Raw genomic sequence first — 18,124 nt, 5'->3', positions numbered from 1 at the left:
AGTAATGGGTGCGTGGGTAGATAGATATATGGATGGATGGATGGGTGGATGATTGGTAGGTGGATAGATAGATAGATAGATATAGATAGATAGAGAGATGGATGGATAGATGGGTGGGTGAGTGGATGGATGGATGGATGGATGGAAGGGTGGGTGGATGGGTGGATGGATGGAGGGATGGATGGAGGGATGGGTGGAGGGGTGGGTGGAGGGGTGGGTGGGCAGATGGATGAATGGATGGATGGGTGGAAGGGTGGGTAGATAGATGGCTGGATGGAAGGAAGGGTGGGTGGATGGTGGATGGATGGATAGATACATGGATGGGTGGAAGGGTGGGCAGATGGATGGGTGGGTGGGTGGAAGGGTGGGTAGATGAAAGGATGGAAGTTAGGCATGCTTATGTCCTGAGGATTATGCTCTCTTCTCAAATGTTCTTTCTGAGAGATACTTGGGAATCTGAGTATCTATGAACATAGCCAACTGCCATCATCAGTAAGTGGAGAACATTTCCCAGCTGCGGTCAGACGGAGATGTGACAGCAGGAGGAGGGCTGCAGAGATGCAGTGTTGCTAGCCTTCAAGATGAAGAAAGGAGGCCACAAGCCAAGGAGTGTGGGCCACTTCTAGAAGCTTTCGAAGACAAGAGAGTGGATTTGCCCCTGGAGTCTCCACAAAGAACATAGTCCTCCAGACACCTTGATTTTAGTCCAGTGAGACCCATGTGAGACTTCTGACCAATAGAACTATGAAATAGTAAATGTGTGTTGTTCTAGCCACTAAGTTTGCGGTCATTTGTTACCACAGAAATAAGAAACTAATACAGGGGTTTGCTATTAGAGAAGTAGGCAAAGCATTCTGGGGATGTCTCTTCCTCGAGCCCATGGGGAGCAGTTCCTTTCCTCCAAAGGGCACTCTTAGACTTGGGATCACAATCACCAAGCAGGGTGTGAAGCATTGTTCCCTGGGCCATAGCTCTTCCCACACGTGTCATCACGCTTCAAGCCCCCATTACCTTCCTGCAAGGGGCGGCCATGTGGCCTATGTGGCTGTGTGACCCAAGAGCAGAGTCATTAAACCCCACCACGACCCAGGAGATGGGACCCATGCAGCTGAGACTCACTCAGGTCATGTCACCAGCCAGAGGCCACGCGGCTTTTTACGTTTGTGTCTACCCTGACCGATTCAAGTATAAATGGTCAATTGAACACGTGCCATAACATAAACCAGTGGGTGTGGTTTTCAGGACTCCCCCGGGATTCCCTCTACCATCTGCCTGACTTGAAAATATGGGCTCTGAGGCCAGCCCTCAGAGCTGGGGACACAGGGGACACATGTCTGCGGGGCCAGCCCTAATTCTCCCACAAGAACTACACCGAAGATCACACCGGGTCACCTGAACGCTCTAACAGGAGCTACAATCAGAACAGCACTAAGACAGGTTCAAATGACCCATGACTTCAAGCATGATGAGTGTCTCCACACTGAACAAAGACTATTTGCAATGATTATGCAGCCTTGCTCTGGGACAAGGTATTCTAATTCCATTAACTAATGGAGACTTGGGTATTAAAAAACCCTAGGCCTCTGCTGGCTACAGTTTCCTGGTGGCTTGCCCGTTACGACTGTGCATGTTCATGTGTGTGCCCGTGTGTGTGCATGTGCACGTGTGCCTGTGTGCGTGCGTGTGGCCCACCTCCCTCACTGCTGGCTCTGCCCATGGCTGACAGCCGTCACTGTGTTCTGATAATCCCACAGGGAAGAGGGTAGCAGGCAGAGAATCCCATCCAGGTAACACGTCCTCCTCAGTTCCTCCTCTGAGTCTCATTCCCGACACAGACACAAGTACTCAACACACGTCCCTCCACGTGTGTCTGTCAACTAGACAACGCTGTCTTCTGAGTGTGAGTTCTTAGTTGGCCAGGGCATCGTGCTCTGGTCTCAATGCTTTGCTTTCCTCTCTGGATACCTGGGTGTGTGATTGCACCTGTGTCTAGTTTAGTGGTTCCGACAACTGCACGGTATCCAGAACATGTGCCCACGGCCTTTGATGATTCATGTTCCCAGGGATGGGCACCCAGGATCGGCCCAGGGACGCCTCCACCTCCTGCTGTTTAAGTGTTGTTGGCTGACCCCTCCTGTGTGCCCTCCTGAGCCCGCGTTCACCCCTGTCCCCCGTCCCTCTAGGAGGGGGAGCTCAGGCACTGGGCACTCCGGGTAACTCTTAGGTGGGGACCAAATTTACACCCTGTATGAGTTTCCTGGGGCTGCCATAACAAAGAATCAAAAACTCAGTGGCTTGGAGCAACAGAAATGTATTCTATTATAGTTCTGGAAGCCAGAAGTCCAAAATCAAGGTGTCAGCAGCGTTGTTTTCTCCTGAGGCTGAGAGACTATTCCAGGCCTGTCTCCAGATAATGGTGGCTGCTGACAATCCTTGATATTCCTTGGTTTGTGGATGCATCACCCAGACCTCTGCTCCATCTTACACGCCATTCACTCTGTGTGTGTGTCTGTCTCGGGTCCAAATTTCCCCTTTTTCTAAGAACACAGTCATATGGGATTAGGGTCCACCCTAATGACCTCATCTTAACTTGACCTTCTGCAAAGACCTTATTTCCAAGTAAGTCAATTTCACAGGTACTGGGGACACTTCACCAGGTACTGCGGACACAGTTCAGCCCATGACAGCATCCAATCTCCCTCTGCCTTGCTTTTATATGTTATTATGTAGATCACTGCCTTTAGGGCCCACCTGGATAATCCAAATGATGCTTTCATCTCAAGATCCTTAACCTAATTGTATCAGCAAAGACCCTTTTGCCAAATAAGTTCACACTCACTCAGGTTACAGGGATTCGGACATAAACATATCTTCTTGGAGCCACCCTTCACCCCAGTACACCCCTGGCCAGTGGGACTGGAACTTGCCCTTTTACCCCACATCCTTGCAAGGACTTGAATTTCTAGTGTTAGCCAAACTCACAGTGTGTCCCTGACCACCAGTGAGCTTGAGTGAATACGCAGGGCGGCCTGTCCAGTGTCCCTCCAGTGACTACTTATCAACAGGCTTTGCCCATTTATCTACTGAACTTTCCATCTTTTTAAAGTTGATTTATAGTAATTTTATTTTTATTTCTTTGAGGACCCTCCATACTGTTCTCCACAGTGTCTGCTCCTGTTTGCATTCCCGCCAACAGTGCATGAGGTTGCCTTTTCCTTCACATCCTTGCCAATCTTATTGTTTCTTGTGTTGTTGATTCTAGCCATTCTGACAGGTGTGAGGTGGTATCTCATTGTGGTTTCCATTTGTATTTGCCTGAAGATAAGTGATATTGAGAGTCTTTTCATGTGTCTGTTGGCCATCTGCATATCTTCTTTGGAGAAATGTCTGTTCCTGTCTTCTGCCCACTTTTAAATTGGATTATCTGATTTTTTGGTGTTGTATCAGTTCTTTGTATATTTTAGATACTAACCCTTTATTGGATATGTCATTTGCAAATATCTCCTCCCCTTCAGTAGGTTGTTTTTTTGTTTTGTTGATTGTTTCCCTCACTGTGCAGAAGCATTTTATTTTGATGAAGTCCCAATAGTTCATTTTTGCTTTTGTTTCCCTTGCTTCAGGAGACACATCTAGAAAACTGTTTCTATTGTTGACGTCAGAGAAATCTCTGCCTGTGTTCTCTTCTAGGATTTTGATGGTTTCACATTTAGGTCTTTAATCCATTTTGGGTTTATTTTTGTGTGTGGTGTAAGAAAGTGGCCCAGATTCATTCTTTTGCACGTGATTCAGTAATTCTACTCCTGGGTATTTGCCCAAAGAATACAAAAACACTAATTCAAAAATTTACATGCGCCCTATGTTTATAGCAACATTATTAACAATAACCAAATTATGGAAACAGCCCAAGTGTCCATTGACTGATGAACGGATAAAGAAGATGTGGTGTATAAATACAAAGGAATATTACTCAGCCATTAAAAGAAGATCTTGCCATTTGCAATGACCTGGATGGCACTGGAAAGTATTATGCTAAGTGAAATAAGTCGGTCAGAGAAAGACAATTATCATATGGTTTCACTCACATGTGGGATTTAAGAAACTAAAGAAACAACAAGGAAAAAAAGAAACAAACAGAAAGATCCAGACTCTTAAATACAGAGAGCAAACAGGTGGCTGCCCGAGGGGAGGTAGGGGATATGGTGAGACGGGCTGAAGAGCACACTAATCGTGCTGAACACTGAGAAATGTACGGAGCTGTCGAATCACTGTACTGTACACCTGAAACTAATACCATACTGGGTGTTAATCATGCCTCAATAAAAAAATAAAGTTGAGTTATGGCTGTCTCTTGCAAAGGAGCAAATGGGGAAAAGAATGAAATAGAATTTGTTTGTGGACAGACGGGAGGATTCTTGAGCCCTCTGCAAATGCCCGGAAGGGGTTTTCCAAGGGGTCAGCGCTAGGCAGTGGTGGTCGGGAGAGAAGTCACAAACATGACGCACAGCCACTGGGGCCCCTCGGGGGTGTCCTCAAGGAAAATGCTCAGGTCCCTCTGTGTAGCTCCTGCTGGGTCTCAGGGTCATCTCCCCTGATACTCATGACAATTTAGAGGTGAATTTGGGGCACAGGATCACCACACACCAGCTTACCTGCAGCCAAGGTACCTGGCCTGGGTCTATGGCCCCGCAGCCTGCACCCCTGCTCCCGGTCACCTGCGGGGTTGGGCCAGCCTGGGTCGCCCCATCCCTGTCATCCCATCGCAAAGAGCAGCACTGGTCTGCTTCCCGCAGGCGGGAAGATCCCAACGAGAACCACGGGGCCAGTCCTGGGCCCAGTCTGCTCAGCCTGCCCCCCACCTCTGAGCAGTCTCCCCTGGGGAAGCCTGAGCGCCAGCTCTATCCGCCTTCCTTCCCAGGGCAGCATGGAGCCGAGGGAAGGGCCTTGCTGTGCTCACACACCACCAGCATTGTCATCACCCCGGGACATGGCGCTGCCCTCACAGAGAGGTGTCGGCAGGGCCACTGGGCACGGGATCCAGCCGGGGCCCGGGGAGAGGAAGCCAGGGCGGTGTCCATCCTACAGACAAGGGCCGTGGGCCCGGACCCCACCCCTGGCCCGGGAGCAGGGCTCCTGCCTCAGGCTTGTTCAGATTCAGACACGGCAGCCCCGGCCCCGGCCTGGCAGGGCCGCTGAAAACGCTGCTCCTCACGCAAGGCCCCACGTCTCGGGGGACACCCAACTTTCCGTCCCAGCCGACACAGCGTCCTCAGCCACCTCAAAGCAGAACGCACTCCTGTCCACAGGGCACCGCGAAACTGGAACAGCTGCTATATTTAACACAAAAACCACTTCCTGTTGCCATGACAACCCGGTCCTAAAATTAGAAACGCCACACACCACGGGGTAGATGCCGAGCTGCTCCAGTTGCCTTCATCCTTTCCCAGCCTGGCCCGGTGTCGCCTGCACCGGTGCAGGCCGCCACCTGACTAGGCTCGGAGCCTGTCCTGCCGTGCTGCCCCGGGGACCCCCCCAGAGGGTGGCCATGGGGCGGTGCTGCCGCAAAGGCCCCCGGTGACCCTCGAGTGGCCCCCCCGAGTGCCCCCGCCTCACCCTGCTGGATGGGGCGCTCAGCCCTTCCCACCCCCTGGGATGGACCGCGCACCAGGCCTGGCCTCCAGCCACACAGGGGACCCCGGTCAGGGCCTCCAACCTCGCGGCTCTCCCCACCACGCCAGGTCGGCCTTGGGAGACGTCTGCGCCTCTCAGACACACGTGGTTCCCTCCCTCCTCCCCAGGCCTTCCTGATTCCTCTTCTCAAACCGTTCGCTTCCTCCCTTGAAGGTCAGCCCAGGGTCCAGGCACAGCACCACCGCTGGACAGAGGAGAGGCAGGGTGAGGCCGAGCTCGGCTCCGCACGGGACCGCTGTCCTCCCCATCTCCTACTTGGGCGAGGCTCTGAATGGCTTGACCCACAATTACTGCTCATCCAGCTTTTTTGTTTCAATTGTCCTATAGTAACATTGTGTTCATGTGTGTGCACCATTCTAGCAATTTCAACAGATGCACGTATCGTTTTGTGTAACCACCATCGCAGTCAGGATACAGACAGCACCCCATTCCTTCACCCCATCAAAGCCCCTGGTGCTGCTCCTTTCTAGCCTCACCCACTGCTGACCCCCGGGGACCACCGATCACTCTGCCGTCACCACACTGGTGTCCCTCTGAGAATGGTATAAGGCTGGAATCCAACAGTGGGGAGCCTCTTGAAACCGGCCCCCTTCACTTAGCATAATGCCTTTGGGGTCCATCCAGGTTGTCATGTATCAGCAGTCAGTCCATCTTATTGTTGAGCCGTGTTCCACGATGCGATGTACCCAGTTTGCTCAGCCACCCAACCATGAAAGGACGCTCGGGATCTTCAGTGTTTAGTGGTAACAAAGAGAACCGTTATAAACCTCCATGTACAGGTCTGTGCCAGGCTTATCAGTGCGCACTAGAACCCACTAAAGGAATCGGCTTTCCAGAAAACTTCCCTGGGCCTTGCATCACCTGAAAATGCTTTGGTGAGGCCAGCGCCGTTCTGAACTGCATCCACGCTGGGAGCCAGCATGTCTGCCGCAGCCACCTTTTCCTGCAGCACTGGGAATATGGAAGATGCAGAGCCTGCTGAGCAAAGGCACCCGGGAAGCAGTCACTTAGTTTCCAAGACTTAGCTAACTGCAGATTTAAAATGGAACACAACTCCTTGAGCCGTTTTTTTTTCCCCATGAAAAATATACTTAAAGTACAAGTTTTCACAATTTCCAGAAACAGTTGATCTTCCCTACCTACAAAACAGGACCTGCATAATTATGACTTCAGTTATTAATTAAATCCATAAGAGATTGATCACAGAAATTCAACTGTGCACATCTATATTAGAAATGTGACAACCGCTTGGCAGAAAGTACCTGGCTCCCTCCCTTCGTATGGAGGACCACGGACTGTGGTGTCTGCACAGGAGGGATGTGGCCGGGATGGCAGGGCTTCTGATGCACAGGACCCACCCAGAGGGCCACTCAGCTCCAGCTACTTTTGTCCAAAGGAGCGGTGGTGAGCCCAGTGTGTCTGGACTCTCTGATCTGTCAAGCCAGAATTCCCAAATTTATTAAATGTTTTCAACCAATATAAACTTGTAGAAATAATGGTCGGCCAATGGAAATGTATCTAAAGTTCAGAGCTGGGAGACAAAGCCACCTGCTTGTGACTTGCTCTGCATAAATAACACAATACCCTCCACCCTGGGCCCCTCACCTGCCCCCAATCACACGGGTCATCCCAACCTCTCTTACTCTGAGACGTGCTCCTCTGTGACATTCCAGAACCACATGAACCTTCCACAGATCCCACGGCCCATCCTCAGATCCTTGCTCTGCCCCAGGAACCACAGCTGGGCACCAGGAGTGGGCAAGAACCTAGTTCCTGGGCAGAGACTCCCGTGTCTATGGCCGGAGACACACAGGGATCGAACCATCTATGACATCTAGGGACTCATTCACAGGCCAGCTCCAGAAACAAGGAAGAGGGTCACCTGGCATTTCCAGAAATTGTCAAGAGAATGTTATTCCACAAGTGTGAGCTGAACCACAGAAATACTCTTTTGTTAGGTGATGGGTAGGAGGGAAGGGGCAATTGTTTTTCCTGTTGAGTGACGTCACTTGCAGGGCCTCTAGCGATCCGTGGGGCGAGCGTGGGCCCTGCAGCCAAACCATCGTGGCTCAAACCTCACTCGTGTGGCTTACCAGTCACATGAACGAGCCGTGCCTCTATGGCCCAAAGCCAACTGTTCATCTATAGTTTATCCATCTGTAAGTGGAACTTATACTGGTATTTATCATAGGATTGTTGGGATGGTTAAGGAAAGCAGTTCATGTAGGTTTTTAGAATGTCCTGCAGGAAGCTCCATTTAATAAGAACTTCAGGTCACTTTCTTCACTTGCCCCAGAGCCCCTTTCCTCAGTCCCAGAGGGCCCCCTGCTCTGGATGGGGGGGCGGGGCAGGTAGGCAGATGTGCCCCCTGTCACCCTCGTCTGCCTCTGCCGCAGGGGGCTGCCATGACCCTCACGCCTCACAGCCCGAGGACCCCTTCGCACTGCCGCTGGATGCGGAGTATCACTTCCGGGCACAGGGTGGGGTACAGAGAGAGGAAGTTGGGCTTGGGTTGGGCGGTTTGCCCGTCAGAGGCAAGCTCGCGGCCGAACCCTATGCGGTCTGGAAGCACTGGGCACTCCTGGGCTTGCTCCTCACTCCCAGCTCTGTGTGCCCCCAGCCCTCCCCTATAGGGCCCACCCTAAATCCAGGGTGATTTAGGCTCACGATCCTTAGCTAAGTACGTTTACGAAGATCCTGTTTACAAATAAGGTCACGTTCTAAGGTTCCTGGTGGACACTCTTCACCCCGCCACAGTAGCCTACGACCCTAAAGAAGCACTAGGGTCACTTCAGGAGGCGGGCACAGACGTGCTGGCTCTAGAAGATTTGTCTGAGGTCCCGGGGAACTGGGGAGATGGCGGCCTGCGGTCATCTGGGCGCAGGATGAGGAGGCAGACCTTCCTCAGTGCGGAGGGGAAGGCAGGGAGAAGCCGCAGGGCCGGGCCCTGGACACACCGGCTTTGGGACAGAGGAGGAGGGTTCCCGGCTCGCGGGGTCGGAAGCCAGTTCTTGTCCTCACTTGGACAAGCGACACGGGATCGGGCGGAAGGGAAAAGGAGGAACGTGGGGGGAGAGACGAGCAGAGGTCAAGAAAACCTGTCCGCCCCAGATCCAGAGCCTGTTTCTGGCGAGAGCCTTACCCACCTGCTGCACCTCTGATGTCCGTCTGTCCGTGTTCCTGGAGGGACGTCCCGCCTCTCCCGCTGGGCCGTGCCTGACGCCCCTGCCCCTTGGCCCTCAGAGATGTTCTTCCCAGGTTCCCCGATCCCTCCGCGAGCAGAGGGCGATGCCTGCCCTCAGGACAACAAGTTTTTGGCCATTTGACCCTGAAATGGTGTCCCCGGGGGAGGGGAAGGATGTGGGGAGGCTCCCGGGACCGCAGGGCTGAAGGCACTGGCCGGCGGGCCGCAACCACAGGCCTCGCTAGATGCATGTGAAACAGATTCCGGCGTCTCCGAACTGGAAAACCCCCAACCCCATCTGGAGACTGGGCCCATGTCAATAAACCCAGAAAGTCGCATGGCCAGGAGGAAAGTCGTGTTTCCTTCTGCCGCCCGCCCCCACAGGGACAAGGGGAGAACCCGCCACTACCGTGTGAGCGCACACAGCTACCGTCCTCCTTCATGGTGACCCCAGGGTCCTGGGAGCACGGGGTCCATGGGACATGAGCCTTTACGGCTCTCTGCCCTCCTTCAGCGCTGTCCCCGCACGAGTCCTTCCTCTTGCTCTGTTGCGGACCACCGCCCGGTCCCAGCGGAAGAACTTCCCCTCTATGGCACCATGGGTGACAAGGCAGAGCCCAGCGCAATTTCAGTGTCCAGTGAAATCCCAGAAGATGAGGCGAAATCACCTCGGGCAGCAGAGAGGGCCTCTGTGGGGGCAGCTGGGGGCCAGGGTCAGGCTTGTGAGCCGGCCCTGAGGTCACCTCCCCTCTCTCGCAAGCCTTGGTGGGGCGCCAGGCCCTGGGGTGGGGGGCCTTGAGGGGAGGCCGGCGCAGGTAGGGCCTCCGTGGGGGGAGAGGGCCTCAGGGCCCCCAAGGGCCCGGCCTGTGCCTCTGCCTCTTTGGGGCGGCCCGCGGTCCAACTGTGACCTTTCTCAAATTCAATTCCACATCTTAAGAATTGGGAACTAATAAAATTGCTGTGAGAGGCACTAAAATGAGATTTACAGGATGCCCATGTCCGGTGCCCTCCGAGGAGTGGGGACGAGCCGCTCAGGGAAGAAGCAGAGACCCCTGCAGGGCGCCGGCAGAGCTCTGCCTGCCCCCCGGGCAGCTGCAGGGCAGTGGTCCTCCGTTTCCTCTCCCCCGGGGGAGACCATAGACTTGCTTCCTGTCCCCGTGTCTTCCGTCTGTCCGTCCTGCCGACCGGGGGGCTGCCCCACTTTGTCTCCCAGACCCGTTCCCTGTCGCACAGCTGCTCCTCCTGCCTGGGGCATCGTGCAGAGATGACGCTCTCTCTTCCCCTCGGGACCGACTCTCCTCCCTCTCGGTCTTTCCTGTTGCTGACTTCCTGAAGAACCTGACCGGACAAGCTCAGGGTGACCAGCTGCTTGGAAGAAGGGAGCAAATGGAAGACCAGCTGGGGGCAGGGGTCTGATCAACCGTTGCCCGACCGTGGACACCAGTAGCCACACGAGCTACGCTGGGGCTCCCATTCCCTCAGTGAATCCTGAGCCAGGGACTGTGCCCTAAGCAATTCATTCCACTTCTTCGCAGAAGACCTGCCTCCTTGTTCCGCCTGGGGAGACAGGAGTTCTGTGTCCTTGAGTGGGTTGTGGACGGACGGCCAGGGAGGAGCTCCCCTGTGTCCCCACACCCAGTCTGGAGTGTTCCGGAAGCGGCGCGCCCCCTGCCCTGCCAGCACTGGCTATCACCTGCCCCACACCCACTTTATCATCCTGAGCTTATTTCCCACAGCCTTCCGTGCTTTGATGCCATGTGGGCAGGGAGGAGACAAGCAAGGGGCTCAGGGCAGCCTCCGGCAGGCCCGTCCACACATCCCTCCTGGTCTCAGCTGTGCATCAGGACGCCCAGGGGAACATTCTAGGGTTCTTTCTCAGGCTGGAGAAACGTCCTCCTGCCCCAGACGGAGGTAGGCAACCAAGAAGCATGCCTGGGCCACACGAAGGCCACGGCCCAGGGCTCCCCTCAGGAGCCGCCACCCATGTAGGCTCTGTGGCACTGGGCTGAGGTGGGTGCTCTCCAAGCACTGCCCAGATCAGGGTCAAGTCCAAGCTAGGCTACTGACATGGGTAGCCTGGAAAATGCAGGCACCCCCTGGGTCTCTCTCTCCTCGCTTCAGATGGAGGAGGAAGAGGTAAAGTGACACCCTTGAAGAAACTTGCGCAGCGTCCTGCTCGTAATTTCTGAACAAATGCTTGCTGAACGAATGAAGGAGCAAGGAAATGCCTCGGTTGAGTTGAGTGGGACCAGAGCACTCACGGGGCGCTCCTGGCGTTCTGAGGACAGTCTCATGGGTTCCGTTCCGAGCCGGCAAGGGCAGCACGGCGGACTCCCCAGAGCCGGGCTCCACCTGGAAAAGCGGTGGCCTGCTCCAGAGGAGCCTCGCTGGAGTGGTAAATGGGAGCCTCACGGGCCTTCAGTGAGGCTTGTGGGGTGCGGTGTAGAAACGGGGGCCAGCTCCACGGTGACCATCAGGGCCATCGGGAGGAACTCTCCCCACCCAGCACCTGCTGGGCCTGCACACATCCCCCCAGCCCCCCTGCAGCCCTGCAGGGGAGCTGCGGCCACTCCACCTGAGGATGAGGAGCTGAGGCCCAGGGAGGACAGACCCAGATGTGGACTCAGGTCTCTGACCCAAGGTCCAAGCTCTGGCCCCCCAGGCCGGGCCCCTCCTCCTCTCTGGGGAACCAGACCACCAGCCACGTATACCCTTCCAGACCTATGGCCCCAGGACCCAGTGCGGACACTCAAAGCCAGGACCTTGGGTGTGACAGGGACACTGGATCCCGGACAGCAGTGTATCGTCAGCCCCTGAGACCCCCGAGCCCACCGAGTGATGCTGGGGCTGCTCAGGTTGGCCAGCGGCTTGCAGGGAAGCAGCTGCTTAGGTTCGGTGTCCCCAAAGACATCCTGTGTGCCCTGCCCTGCAGCCCCCGTCAACCAGGCCACCATTAACCTGATCTCACTGAGCCTCCGGGCCCCAGTGTGACCTCTGAGGATTCCACAGGGAACGAGGCTGGGCCCCCACTCCCATATGCACACTTGGTGTTTGAGTCCCTCCCACCTTGGAGTAGACTTCCAGGCTCTGCAGTCTGTCCGAGGCGGACGTCCTCAGCCCTGTGACCAAGCGAGCTTCCACCCGCCGAGACGTCCCATGAAGGCCATCTGAACACGGCACCTGGAGTCTGCAAAAGGGCTCAAATAGTGGTGACCACCACAATCACCGGCTGGTGAGAATGTGTGTCGGGTGTGCCTGCCTTGGCCCCTCGGCTCCATTAAAGGGCCGGATGCTGGGTCTGCACCTCAAGGGAACCCTGGCACCTGGCAGACACTCAGTGCTCTTTGCAAAAACCTGCAAACCACACTGACATGCCATTGGGTGGAGCAGCCTAAAACTTCGTCCTTCTTCCTTTATCTTAAATCTCCTTTAAAGGTTTCTGGGATACCAGACAGCTTAAATCATGACATGTCAAGGACACCAGAAACCACCCATATGTATCCTGCCTCGGGGAAACCCAGACCAGGGATGCCAAACCAGCTACCCCAAGCCACACAGCGTGCTGAGATCTGGGCTGCCAGGGGCTCACTGCCCCCGAGCCCATGGAGCTCCCCGAGCCCACGCCCCCACGCGGCCCTGAGTCTTGCTTCCTGGGCAAGTGAATCGGTTCTGCAGGCCTGAGGGGGTCTGGCAGAAGCCCAGCCACGAGTGTTTCTCTGCCTCGGCCTGAGGACGTCCAGGAACATGGGTGAGGGCGAGCCTGCCGGGGGCTGGGTGTGCCGTGGTGGAAATCACTTCTAGGACGCTGGACAGAGGCATTTCCCACGCCAAGGAGACGACTGGCCTTGCTTCTGACGGTGAAAGGGGAAGGAGAATTGCTTTCTCTGGAGCATGAGAGCTATGCTGGGAAGTGCACACCCCTCTTGGCCGCCGTCAGCCCCAGTGACAGCCCTCTGCACAGTGGCAGGGCCCTGGGGTCTCAGGGTGGCTGGCCAAGCCGGCTCTTTGTGCAGGCCCCGGGCCACGTGGTTTCTGGAGCTGATGCGTGGCTCCTCACGGCGGCCAGGGGCACCAGGCGAGTCGTCCACGTTGCCGTGGGGAGGAGGTGGTGGCTGGCCAAGGCTTCCTCCTGAGGGACGCGGCAAACTCCAGGTCAGCTGTGACTGAGGGCGGAGCTGCCGTCTGGGAACGGGGTGAGGCTGGCTCCTGGGGGTGACCTCAGAGATGCTGGCCTCTCAGGCCCCCTCACTTTAGTCCTGCCCGCAGATGCCCCTTTCTCGGGGTCTTCATCCTAACAGCCTCTTGGCCAAGTCCAAACAAGATGAGGGAGAGCGCCTCAGGCTCCCTCTGCCCTGTGGCGGCAGGGGCCCTTGCTCCCTCGGGGCCTGCCATCTCTGTCTACTCTCTGGTCCTGAGGCAAGCAGGGGGCCATGCCATCAACTGGAAAGAGCCCAGAAAGGCGACTCATGGAGCCCTACAGCCGTGAGTGACAGCATCGTCCTGAGCACTGTGAGACCCTCTCTTTCTCGTCCTTCACCAGGAGCAGCGGGGGTGGGGGCCTGGCCCGGGTGGGGCGTCCCTCATCAGGAGTGGGGGGCGGCCGGCTGGGGTGGGATGTCCCTAGACATCCCACGGTGCTACTGCCGAACATTCTGTCCAGAGCAGCCCGGAGTGCAGGGGTCAGAACAGGAACAGTGTCTGAGAGGCGACCGTCTGCGGGGCTCCGCAGCTCAGGGCAGTGGGGAAATGGGCACAGCCGCGGGCACCTCCCAGCAGTGAGGGGCTGGCCCCAAAGCTCCTCCCCAGGACACGGCAGGACGAAGTGCCTGTTCAGACCACCCCCGGGGCCAGGAGGACAGCGGCTGGGGTGGGCCTGCTGGGGAGCAAAGCAGAGACGAGCATGGGCAGAGGTCCGCAGGCGGGGACACAGACCTCCCGTGGCCGCCACAGGGTCTCAGACGACCTCCCTTCACTTGCCTCTCTGTCCTCAAACCTTTCTAAGCAATGGTGACCAGCACCCCGACAGACCCCTTCCTCCACCGGGGTTAGGGTCCTCAGATCCCCCTGCCTAGTAGACGTGTTGCCCTGGCATCACCCAGTGTCAGCGAGAATCCTTACCCACCATAGCACAGGCCTGCCCCCACCACCCCCAGGTGACGTCTGAGCCCCCGGCCTTCAGCGGGGATCCTATCCGTGAGCCGGGCGGGACCACCCCGTCCGGGGGTTTTCTCCAGTAATTCTCCACCCACACACCCCCCAGACCTGCTCCTTGGCTAGAAACCCCTACTGGCCCCTGCTTGTTCTATCCCGAGGGCTCATCCCCCTATTGCAAAACTGTCAGCTCTGGGTTTTCCTAAAAGCCCCTTTCCAGGACAGCACACGGGCTCTCACATCGGCAAAGTGGGGCTGTGCTCGGAGTCAGCTGCTGCCCCAACGGTCCCTGGGTGACCCAGACACTTGTGCCCTGACCTGTGGTCCTTGCTGTGGACTGTGAGAAGCCCAGTGCAGAGACTGATAGGCTGGAGAAACATCTCGAAGGAGGGTAAGCGGCATCCCCCAAAGATAGGTTCAAACCCTAGCCCCTATACCCAGGGATGTGCCTTATTCAGAAGAAGGGTCTTTGCAGCCCTCATGAGGTTAAGATGGGGTCATGCTGGAGCCAGGCGCCCTGAGGCCAATGCAGAAGTCCCTACAAGGGAACAGAGAGCAGGTCTGAAGATAGAGACACACAGAAGAACTGGTGAAGACCAGGCAGAGATTGCAGTGATGCTTCCACAAGCCAGGGACACCAGGGTTGCCGGAAGCCCCGGAGGCTGCGAGGGCGGGCAACACATTCTCCCTCTGAGCTTCCAGAAGGAACCAGCCTGACAGACACTTCGACTGCAGATTTCTGGCCTCCTGAACGGTGAGAGAACAAATCTCTGTTGTGGGAAGCACCCCCAGTCTGTGGTAATTTGTCAGGCAGCCCCAGGACATTGAGACGTGCGTGCAGGGAAGTGACGGCTGAGCGCTCTGCTGGAGAGAGCGATGGTCTAAGGACGTTGCCTCCACACCTTTGCTCTGCATGGAATGACTATCAACAAGGTATTTAACTTTGTATTTGGTAATGTCTTTCAAATTTGCCAGAAATCCTTTTAGCACAGTAAGCTTTAAAAAGTACACAATTAATGAAAAATTCTACCTCATTTGTTTCTCAATTAAGTGGATGATAAGCATGTAAACTGCAGAAAATGTGTATCAGCATTGTATCAGCATGGGACTTTGATAGTAACCCGGAACTCGCAAAAATGAGGAGACACAAATCTGAAAAAATGTCAGCATCTACTTTAAAAACTAAGTCGTAACTCATATAAAACCATGACCAAAAATCATAATGTCGCACATGAGGATACAAAAGGTGGGTTTGCCTGCACAGAGAAGCCTAACTTTTCATTTAGATCAGTTGGTTTTTCTTCTAAAATCATTTTGCTCACCCCAAACCCTAGGCTTGCACGTGTGCACAGGGTGAGCAGGGCGGGAAGGACCCCTGGCCGCTCAGCCAGCAGAGGGGGCTCCATGGACCACCTCATGAGCGCCATCAGATGCCACAAACAGCAAACCGGGTGTGTTCATTCCAACACAGGATTCCAGTTTTTTAAAAAATTTAATTCATAAAATCAAAGAGAAGCCTTGAGAAATTCATCCTTTTGAAAAGTAAACACGTATTCTTGTGAATGCAGTTCAGTCAACAAGTCCAACGTTGGAATAAAGCTGGTTGTTTGCAATGATGACACAGTTTGGGGGTAAAGTAATGTTCTTGCTAAATTAAGGAGCCCAAGGGGAGGAACCTGGTGTCGGTTATGGTGCAAATATAATTCATAATTTCGTCGGCCAAGCTATGACCGTCTACCAGTGGTAATGGAAGCTGCAGCCATCAAATTTTACCATGTTAGAAATATATATGAGATATATATATGCAGTTACACACAGAGTTAGAATAGCTGGACTATCGAACTTTTATGGTTAAGCTGGTGTTAAATAAAGATATGTGTATCAAGGCCGCACATTTTTTCCCTCTGGTACTTATGGTGAATTTGAGTTTAGAAATACATGAGTTCTGCAGAACCTAACATCTCACAATGCTATTAATGGCACTTTATTTAAAAAATGACATTTTGAAATCTTTAGTTAAAGTAGTAACCGAAGACAATCTCCAAGAACTCTAGCTTTTGAGGATTTTATCAAGCACAATTATTCAAAACAAAACCATGAATAGGAAGGCGTTGAAACGCAACTAAGAAAAACTAAAGGGGAATTTAGTTTTGATCATGAAATTAAAATAAACAAAATAGTAGCTTTTATTGCTCTGACTCTCCTGCTAGTAGTAATTATAAAATCTAAAAAAATTTGCTTTATAATGAACTTTTTCAAGGTACTGGAGAGAAGCTAAATCAGGAAGAAACTAGAAGGTATACAATCCTTGAACTATGAGAAAGTATGCTACAAAATTTCAACTCTTTGGAGGAAACTAATGTCTTCCTCTAAATTTTTCTTTTCTACAGACAAGAAAATCAGACTCATAGCGATTCAGATATCAGACAAGGTTTTTAAGCTAATTGATTATACGTTATGATTAACTATATATATGTGATTAATATGTTAAATAGGGAGAAAAATACTCAAAGTGGAGGATGCAGTATTTCAACAGAGAACTGAAATCTATTTTTTTCTTTTCCTTTTTTTTATTAACATATAATGTATTATTTGTTTCAGGGGTACAGCTCTGTGATTCATCAGTCTTACACAATTCACAGCGCTCACCATAGCCCATACCCTCCCCAATGTCCATCCTGAAATCTATTTTTAAAAAGTCAGACAGACATTCTAGAAATAAAAAATACAACACCTAAAATGAGAAATTTATTTAATGGATTTAAAAATATGCTGGACACTGCAGAGGACAGATAAGTTGATAGAAAATACCCAAGATGGAACAGAGAAATAAAAGGAAAAACAAGTAAAGAACAGAATATGAGTGCCACAGAATAATAGTAAATAGTCTAATGGAAGTCAAATGGCAATGAGATTATATATTTTTTTAAGGTTTTTTTATTTATTCATTCGAGACACAGAGATACAGAGAGAGAAAGAGAACATGAGCAGGGGGAAAAGCAGAGGGAGGGGGAGAAGCAGGCTCCCCATTGAGCCTGGAGCCCAATGCTGGGCTTGATCCCAGGACCCTGGGATCATGACCTGAGCCAAAGGCAGATGCTTAACTGACTGAGCCACCCAGGCTCCCCATGAGATTATATTTTTAAATGAAAGGGTGGGCTGTGGGGGGAGGACATCCTGCCAACCTAAAAATCCATATAAATGAATCTTTCCAAAGTAAGGGTAAAATGTATGACATTTTCAGAAAAACAAGAGCAAAGAGAATTCGTTGTCAGCAGACCCACACTTCAGAAAATACTAAAAGAATTTCTTCAGACTGAAGGAAAACAATCCAAGCTGGTAATAAGAACTGCAAAAGGAAAGAGAAAAAAGCCAGAGAAAGGACAAATACTGTGAGTAAATATCAGAGAATATTAGTTGTCTAAAGCAACAGTAACTTGTATGTTTCTCAGGCTTATGCAACAGTTGATGGGGGCGGCTGGAGGAAGGGCAAGGTCTACATGGAATTATATTCCTGCAAGAATCTCCTGTTGTCCGTTCTGGTACCAAGAAGCAGACACCAGAACGAAGATTTGCAGAAGATTGACTGGGGACACCTGTGAAGGACCGAGGAGCAGGTGAGCGGAGCCCTCAAATCATGATGCTGGCTTGACCCTCGTGATGGAGACAGGAAGGGGAGGACCAGGTAGGAGAAGTCTGGACTGTGGCCCAGCCTGGCCGCTGGGGGACCCAGGCTATACCGTCTGTCAAAGGAATCCTATGCCCGGGAAGGAGATGGCATTACCCTCCTCTAACTGCCATCCTTGGCTGAGAGCAGCCCGGGCACAAGACTGTGGTCTCAGCCAGATGCTGGACGCTGCCCCCAACTACCTGCCCTGCAGCAGGGTCTCTGGAAGGACCGAGGACACCTCATGGCTGCCCATGCCTGTTTGCTTCAGATGTGGCAAACATTCTATTTCATGGCCCATGATAAATCAAAGACGCGTATTACAATCTCTAGGCAATGTCTAAAAGGAAAACACAAAAATGTAGTCTAAATATCCCTAAAATACAATAATGAAGAGTACTTGATTCATAATATTTTTAAAATACAGTGAAAAG

This window comes from Callorhinus ursinus, unplaced genomic scaffold (assembly GCF_003265705.2).
Source record: "Callorhinus ursinus isolate GAN/ISIS: 27379988/994484 unplaced genomic scaffold, GSC_fseal_2.0 scaffold2, whole genome shotgun sequence".
Taxonomy (NCBI): Eukaryota; Metazoa; Chordata; class Mammalia; order Carnivora; family Otariidae; genus Callorhinus; species Callorhinus ursinus.
The sequence above is the reverse complement of the archived record's forward strand: the minus strand, read 5'-3'. Positions refer to the sequence as shown.